Source organism: Acomys minous (genome assembly GCF_964271855.1).
Source record: "Acomys minous genome assembly, chromosome: 1".
Taxonomy (NCBI): Eukaryota; Metazoa; Chordata; class Mammalia; order Rodentia; family Muridae; genus Acomys; species Acomys minous.
In genome coordinates, this window is record NC_140483.1 from 110,973,946 (window position 1) to 110,982,224 (window position 8,279).

Sequence of the window (8,279 nt, forward strand, 5' to 3'; positions counted from 1 at the left end):
CCTAACGTCACCATGGACCAGCTAGGGTGAACAATTTATTACTAAAATGGTTTGTTCTGTGGTAGATAAGAACAAAGGAGTAATCACTATGAATAAGCCTCCATGTAATTGGGCAGTGGTGGCACATGCTTTTAATCCCAGCACTCAGGAGGCAGAGGCAAGCGGATCACTATGAGTTCAAGGCCAGCCTGCTCTCTACAAAGTGAGTCCAGGACAGCCAGGGGTACAGAGAGAAATGCTGTCTTGAAGGGGAAAAAAGCCTTCATATTATGTCATAAGAATAAATACAATCACTATTAAAATATCATTTTTTACATTTCTGAGTATAAAATGAAAATAACATTGGCTAAAGAAAAGGCATCCAATAATCAATAGATCAAATAATCATTCTCAAACTGAATGACTTAGCCAGATAAAAAATGACAAAAGCACTTACAAGTAACTCTTTTATTTTTTTTTCTGAAAACAAGCTTTATTTAAATAAGGGTTTAAATACATTACATAACATTAAAACTGGAAGGGAAAAGAAAACCAGAAGACCAGTTTGTTCCTTCACATGGCACTGGACAGCTGCCTGTACTGAATTGAAACCACTGCAGCTAACCACATGACTGATGGCGTCAGTTTGGTATTTGTTCCCTTGTCAGAAGTTTAAACCCATACCAGACTGGCCTCACCCTTCAGCATCCTTTAGATTTATCTGGTTAGAGATGACCCTGGCAGATGTTCCAAGCCCCCTGGAAAGGTGGCCCTTTCTGAATCCTGCCCGCCTGGTCAGGTACTTTCTTACTGGAGACTCCCTCTAGTGACTTAGCTGGTGGGTGTGGTGTTACTCATCCTCTGCTTCCCCTGGGCTGTTCAAGTGGTGACACTGTCCTAGGGCAGGGGCTCTAGAGGGCCATCTGAGGAGCTTCTGGGCAGACATAGCCTTCTGTGATCTTGGGGTTCTGGGCCCCACTGGAACATTGCTATTGCTTTGTTTCAGGCTGGACACTGCCGGGGCTGACTGCTTGACCTGTTTAAATGAGGGACTTCCAGACTAGACAGCATGGCTCTTTTCAGTTTATTGCATGAAGGAGTGACACTAGTCCAAGTTAAAAGCGGACCCCAAATGGTTACATTATACAAGCTGTGAGGTTTTTAAACTTGTGACAAGGGACAGAAGGGAAATTCTACTCATTGCAAGGAAATCCTCACTTAAGCTTCAGAGCCACAAGCACTTAAAACCCATGAACCTTCAGCTGGTCGTCCTTAGCCAGTCCAATCTCTATCAGGAACTGGCATATGTTCTTGCACTGGTCACCCTGTAGCTGAATTACTTCTCCATATTCTAGATGCTCAATTACAGTACCATTGCAGGCAAATTTCTTCTTAAACGCCTTCACTAGTTTCTTTTTATCGTAATCATCAGCGATCCCTTGGAACAGTAGTAAGGGTCTTCCTGCCGTTTCTCTGTTGAATTCTTATATGGATATAATCCTCAGTGCCAGCAGGAAGCAGGTCATCACCCTTACTTGCATCAGCAAAGGGGTCGAAAGAGTGGAGGTTCGGGATAGCGGACATACGATACGATTACTTTTCCTCGGTGGAAACGGCCTGCGGAAGGCGGCTGCGGGAGAAGGCGGGCAGGGCAGGGGGGACGGAGCGTCGGGAAGCGAGGGGGCTCGAGGGAGAGGCAGCTGAGTCCTCGGCGGCGGTTCAGTGACTGGGGCCAAGTAACTCTTTTATAACAACTGTAAATTATTTAATAGACCATTTCAACGGAACAGCATTTTATCTTTAACAGTTCACTTAACCATTAGGAAAATACCATATCAAAAATATATTAAGGCACTAAAATAAATACAAAATATTATATTGTCAATGTATGGAAATCTGAAGTGTACTGAATGAGTTGTGATAAAGTAAGATTATTTTAGCTTTGATAGTGCATAGTAATCTAGCTAGCAAATTAGGATGTCTACAATCAGATATGAGTTAATCTCATCTGTAAGGTAAGACAACTGACTGATGACAATTCGAAAGCAACGACTTAAGTCAAACTGCACCCCAGTCCTGACATGTTTACTTACTTCAAGTTTTGTTTTCTTGGCAATTTATTCTTCCACAGTCAACTGTGGTAAGGAGTCTATACATCAGCAACTTCTGAATTTACAACTTCTGAATTTTCAAGTAAAAGCTTTATCAAATGATTATCTTTAAGGAAACCTTTGAGAACATTATTTACACTAACAAATATTTTCACAGTTTAAAAAAAGCAAGTTATTGCTAAAGACCACTCTTCCTGTTAGAGCATCTGCCTGGCATGTACTCTAATGGACACCCAAGAAAACCCCACTGTGGCTTCTGTTAATTAGAAATGGGAAAATCCACAAAGGAGTCTTTTTTGTAGATACATGAGAAACATTCTTGTGAGAGGCTCCTCACAAAGATCAGAGAACCGTTTATGAATCACAGCTATGCAAATAGGTTTCATGATAGGCTTATGTGAGAGATTCCTGAACATAGTAACAATCAACAGTCCTATATCTGAAAGATAAAACCACGGATTTTATTATCCTCTTTTTTCTTTTTTCTTTCTTTCTTTCTTTCTTTCTTTCTTTTTTTTTTTTTGTTTGTTTGTTTGTTTTTTGGTTTTTTGGTTTTTTGAGATAGGGTTTCCTTTCTTGTGTAGCCCTGGCTGTCCTGGACTCACTTTGTAGACCAGGCTGGCCTCGAACTCACAGCGATCCACCTGCCTCTGCCTCCTGAGTGCTGGAATTAAAGGCATGCGCCACCACCCCTGACTTTATCCTCTTTTTTCTTGAGTATGTAATTATTTGTTTTGGTCAAGAGTGCTCTGATGCTGTTATGTAAAGGTTATCGACAAATATTTAATTTTCTATTATGTACCTGCCAATTTCCTAGGTAAAGGGCAAAATAAAACCACTCTCCTTTGTCCTCTATTCCACACTGTCCACCTAAAATATATAGTCTAGCATGTGGAAGGCTAGGGAAGAGAGTGTCTTTAAAATAAGGCCACAGAAGAAAGATCTGAGCCAGAACATCTACTTAGGTGCATAGGTTTCCTCTTGTTATTCCTGAGTCTTACCTAAAACCTCATCACACTTCCCAGTCCTTTCCCAACTGCGGATGGGAGGCAAGGAACAGGTTACATCACGAGTAGTTCAGCTGAAGGAGGGACAGCCTGAGTAAAATTGGGAAGAGGACAAAGCTGAGATGTAGAGGCTGCATTTGGGTGGAGCTGTCCACTGTGGTGAAGCATACAGAACAGACTCAGACCTAGTACAGAATTCCTGCAGTTAGTAAATACCTATGAATCACTCAAGGTTCCAAGTGGAGTTGGCACCCACCTCAGACAGTGAAACCATGCTTGTGGTAGCTGGAAAGAATAGATTTGGTTGTTTTTATTTAATGGAGTCTCATTCTGTAGCCCAAGCTGGCCTTTGGTAATCCTCCTTCTCAGCCTCCCAAGTTATATGATTATATATGTTAGCTATCATGTTTGACCAGGTATTGGCCCTTTGGGGAGGACTCCTAAATGACCTTTTATCAAAATATCTTTTCTAATCATATAGTGATAGATGCTTCTTTTTCATTCTCAAATGAAAAGTGCTGTTCTGGGTGTCATGGTGCATGCCTTTAGTCCCAGCACTCAAAAGACAGAGGCAAGAGGATCTTCATGAGTTCAAGACCACCCTGATCTAAAAAGTGAGTCAGGAAGTCAAGACTATACAGAGCCCTGTCCTTGTCCCCTGTCTCAAACAACAAACAACAACAAAAACAAAAGATATGTGACAGTGCAACATAGTGAATGTAGAATCAGGTAAGAATCATTTATCTTCATTAAGTAAGACACTACATTTTAGGAAAAAAGGAAATACAATGCCACCTTTCTCAATAAATCTTCTCATGCTTTGTCAATTATTATTATTTAGTTCAAATTTTAAAAATTTAACGTGTATGGTATTTTGGCCACAGGTAAGTCTATGTAGCATTTGAGTGTAGTGCTCACAGAGCTCAGAAGAGGGAGTTGGATCCCTTGGAGCAGGAGTTTCAGATGGTTGTGAGCTGCCATGTGGATGCTGGAAATTGAAACTGGATCCACAACAAGAGCAGCCAGTGCTGCTGAGCCACTGCTCTAGGAGTGAATGTTGTTATTGTTAAGCGACAGGGTTTTTCCTGTGTTGCTTAGGCTGAGCTGAACTCCTGGGCTCAAGTGACCCTCCACTCAGTTTGGTGTGATCTAGAGCTACAGGGCATGTGCCCCTGTAGGCAGTTTCGAAGCTATTATTTTTAAATGAATAAATACTTGAAAATTTTGAGGGTTTGTGTGTGTGGTGCTGGGGTCTATTGAACCTAGGGTCTCATATATGCTTAGCAAATATTCTACCACTGAACTATATTCCCAGCCCATAAGATTACATATAGAAGGTATAGAAAAATGTGTAGGCTGATTAATACTGACATTATACTAAGCTACACAATTTTATTCCTAAAAGAGTATACATCGTGGATACTGTTGCCAAATGAACATTTGAATATCTCTTGCCATCACAAAGTGAAAACTGAGAAACTCTGAAGATGAGGCATAGGAAATATAATAATTCCATTGATGCTTTTAACACACCATGTGTAATATTTTAATGTATTGCTATTTAAAAACTGAGATAGCTTACACTTACACAATATCTGCTGAATGTTTCTATGAATGCTGATGTTATGAATGCTCTGCTAACTTAGATTACATTAAGATCAAGCTATTTAATATATCTTATCTGCTAACTAGTATTTGAAAATGGGTATTTTTTTTCTGAGTAGCCTTTTGAGAAAAGTATGCAAGCTGTGGCTTCCAGCCATATGTACTCTCCTAGCTTGTGATTATTAGGACACCCATCATAAGGAATTAAGTAGTGCTCAAACCACAAATTCAGTCACACTGACTTCTGTCTCCCACTTCGGCATGTCCACTTCCAACCATCATTTCTCTCAGCCTCTCAAAATAAAAACTATCAGAGTTGTCTAAAAGGTTCGGCAGTTTTCTGGAGTCTCTGAATGATTGCAGCATTCTGCAAATCTGCTTCCTCCAATGTGAGAGTCTCATCCAGAAATCTGAGGAAAGGAAGAGTTGTTGCAACGGCAAAGGGAGGGCTTCTCTGAGATCCCTGATATTTTTCAACAAAGTCTTTGATGTGGCTCACCCTATGAGAAACACTAAATCTTTGGACGGTCCTTTCCCCATTGGCTAACCAGATCTGGATCCTGGTAATGGGCTCCAAATTGTTCAGTGAGACAGTAGACAAAGTGCTTTGATTGCCAACCTCGATATTCTTTGCTTTAGAAACGATTTTTAGTGTAGCACTTACTAGTCTGTGGCCCTGTCCTGAGAAGGGCTAGAACATAGGTTTTGTAGACACACATACTTCATTTTTCTTATCTTCAACTTTAACATCCACCTCCTCTTTATCAAAAACTCCCCGTAATTCTGAAGGTAGTTCCCCCTTTTTGGTGGAGTTCAGAAACTGCTGACTTGCACCATCAGAGTAACTTCTAAAATATCATTGACAGTGAATCCATTTTTCCACAATTTTATACTTATATCTACCTGTTTCTTCTGTTCAGTGGGGGACGAGCATTTGGCACCGACCTTCTCTGCTTCCTCAAAAAGGTTGTGAGCAAAATAGTCATAGTCCTTTTGTTGAATATCAGGGCTGATTGTCAGGAGGTCCCGTTTCACAAACCCATTCTTCTTTTATACTGTCACGATTATCTACTTCTTTCATTCTCTTTCTGCTACTCAGGGCGCGGCCCCATAGCCTAGTCCTCCGTCTCCTAGGGCAGGCGAGTGTCACAGCATCTGCTGGGCCGAAGCCCCTCAGCCCAGAAGCACCTGGAAACCCTCTCCGGACCAGCGGCCAGCTGCGGAGGTCTGACCTGCCCGGCATGTTCCGGGGAAGGCCACAGGTGAGGCTTCAAGGAGCACGCCTGGCTGATGGGCGCCTGGCTGATGGGCCAAAGAACATACTCTTAAACACATACACATGTTGTTAGTGAAGAGCTAAGAGTAAAGGTCAATTGACTTCTTCGTGGGATAGTTAAAGCCCAACTCTCTAATGTGCCTTTTTTTCTAATAGATTAATTTTTTAAGTAATTTATTCAGATTACATCTCAATTGTTATCCCCTTGCTTGTATCTTCCCATTCCCCCCTCCATTTCTCTTTCACCCTATTCCCTTCCCTTAGGTCTGTGACAGAAGGGGACCTCCTCCCCCACCATATGATCGCAGCCTATCAGGTCTCATCCTGGTAGCCTGCTTACCCTTCCTCTGCCTTTGCATCTGCAGTCTGTATCTCTACTGTGCCTGAATTGTTGTCATTTACCTCAGTGCGTCCACGATTTATTGGCTGAAGAAAAGAAATTACAAAATGCTTATAGTAAAATATTATGCCTATTACAGAAAATGTCACCTAATCCAAATACATCTTATGCTACATTAAAATGACATCTTCTACACTTAACAGTCATGATATATTGATTCATGTACGCTTCTAATTATTGTTAATTCCTTGGAAGCTTTGGCACATTGGTGTACTCCACAAAGCAAGTAGAGGATGGAGGATATTAAAGTAGAGGAGTAACAAAGGACAGGGAAACTTAAAGTAAAACAGGTCTGAAGGAAGATGATGAGCAACTTTAGCTCTGCTCTTAAGAGTTCGCTGTCTAGATTCTGGTCAATCCTTGGCTACCTAGCAAGAAACCAAACTCCTCCTTGTGCCTCTTCCTCCCTTTGGTACCCATAAGGTCTAGATCCCACAATACTAAAGACCCTTAAGCCCACCTGCTTTTCACAGATTTATAGCTGGGATACCTACCTGTGGTTCTATTCATAACCCATCTTCATCCCAACCTACCCACAGTTGTTTGCCAAGGACCACAACCTCCTCTGAGACTTTCTCACTGGTTGGGGATCACAAATTCTCAACCTGCTCCTTCAAGGGACTCTCCAGCCATACACTTGACTGGGAGACCCAGACCACTCCCACCCTTCAAGACCCAGCAGAGCTGTACTAGTTGCCTTGTTGGGACCCTTCCATCGGCTTTAGACCCATAACAAATCCAAACTTCCAGACAAAACGTGTTCCAAGCTGCTTGACTAAGGTGCAGAAGGCATCAGTCTGTGACTAATAAACAGAAGACCTGGGAAAGAGCTTGGAGTCACAAGTATTAGAAAAATAAAGAAAATGAAGAAAACCATCATCCCAATGATGAAAATAAAGAAAACCAGCATCCCAATGATGAACTTTATAAACATGATTGCTAAATGATGACATGAAAGAAAGGAAAGATTCAACCAACAAACAACTCCGTGTGTATATCCCAATAAAGAAATAAAAAGCAACATTAAAAAACATAAATGATGCTTTATCCAAAACATACAAATCTCATAGCAATGGTGCCTATTGAAAATGACATGGATGTCCTCCCCTCTTACCCACTATTCTGGTAGGTACAGTTTTTCATGGGGACATACACCTTGGACTAGTGTCTCGATATAAGTGAGTATATACCATTTAGCTCTTTTTGCTTCTGTGTGAACTCACTCATTATGACAATTTCTAGTTCAATCCATTTGTCCACAAATTTTGGAAATTCCTTATTTTTAATAGCTGAGTAGTATTCCATAGTGTAAATGTACCACAGTTTCTTTATCCATTCTTCTATAGAGGGACACATAGAACCTTGAGCCCCTACCTGGACTAGCCGATGGACATTCTCCACTGTTGAGTGGAGAAGGAGATCTAACTTTCACACAAACTCTGGTGCCCCATATTTGAACATATCCCTTGGACGGAGATGCCTGGTGGCACTCAGAGGAAAGATAATAGGTCACCAAGGAGAGATTTGATACCGTATGAGCATATTCAGGGGGAGGAGGTCCCCCTCAGACACAGACTTAGGGGAGGGGAGGGGAGTAGGGGGGAAGTGGGAGGAAGGGAGGAATGGGAGGATACATGGGATGGGCTAACAACTGAGATGTAATATGTATAAATTAATAAAAATGTATTTTAAAAAAAAAGAAAAGAAAATGACATGGAACAACTATCAGACAAAGAATTCTAAGCAATGATTATAACGGTAGTCAAAAAAGACAACAATAAAGTGATGAATGAAAGAAGAAAGTCAACTCAAGAGATGGAAATAAAATTTGAATTTTTAATAAATTTTAAACTAAAATGATGCTACAGGTGAAAATTTAATTAAGCCAATTAAAAACTTCA

At 41.0% G+C, this 8,279-nt stretch overlaps 2 pseudogenes across 2 annotated transcripts; both read right to left on the reverse strand.

Moving 5' to 3' along the window:
- Positions 1–445: 445 nt before the first annotated feature.
- Positions 446–1,689, reverse strand: LOC311593139 (eukaryotic translation initiation factor 1-like; annotated as a pseudogene). The gene has a single exon. The product of its transcript is annotated as a eukaryotic translation initiation factor 1-like (transcript).
- A 3,075-nt stretch (positions 1,690–4,764) lies between these two features.
- On the reverse strand, positions 4,765–5,893 carry LOC311593246 (UBX domain-containing protein 2A-like; annotated as a pseudogene). The gene has a single exon. The product of its transcript is annotated as a UBX domain-containing protein 2A-like (transcript).
- Positions 5,894–8,279: the final 2,386 nt, after the last annotated feature.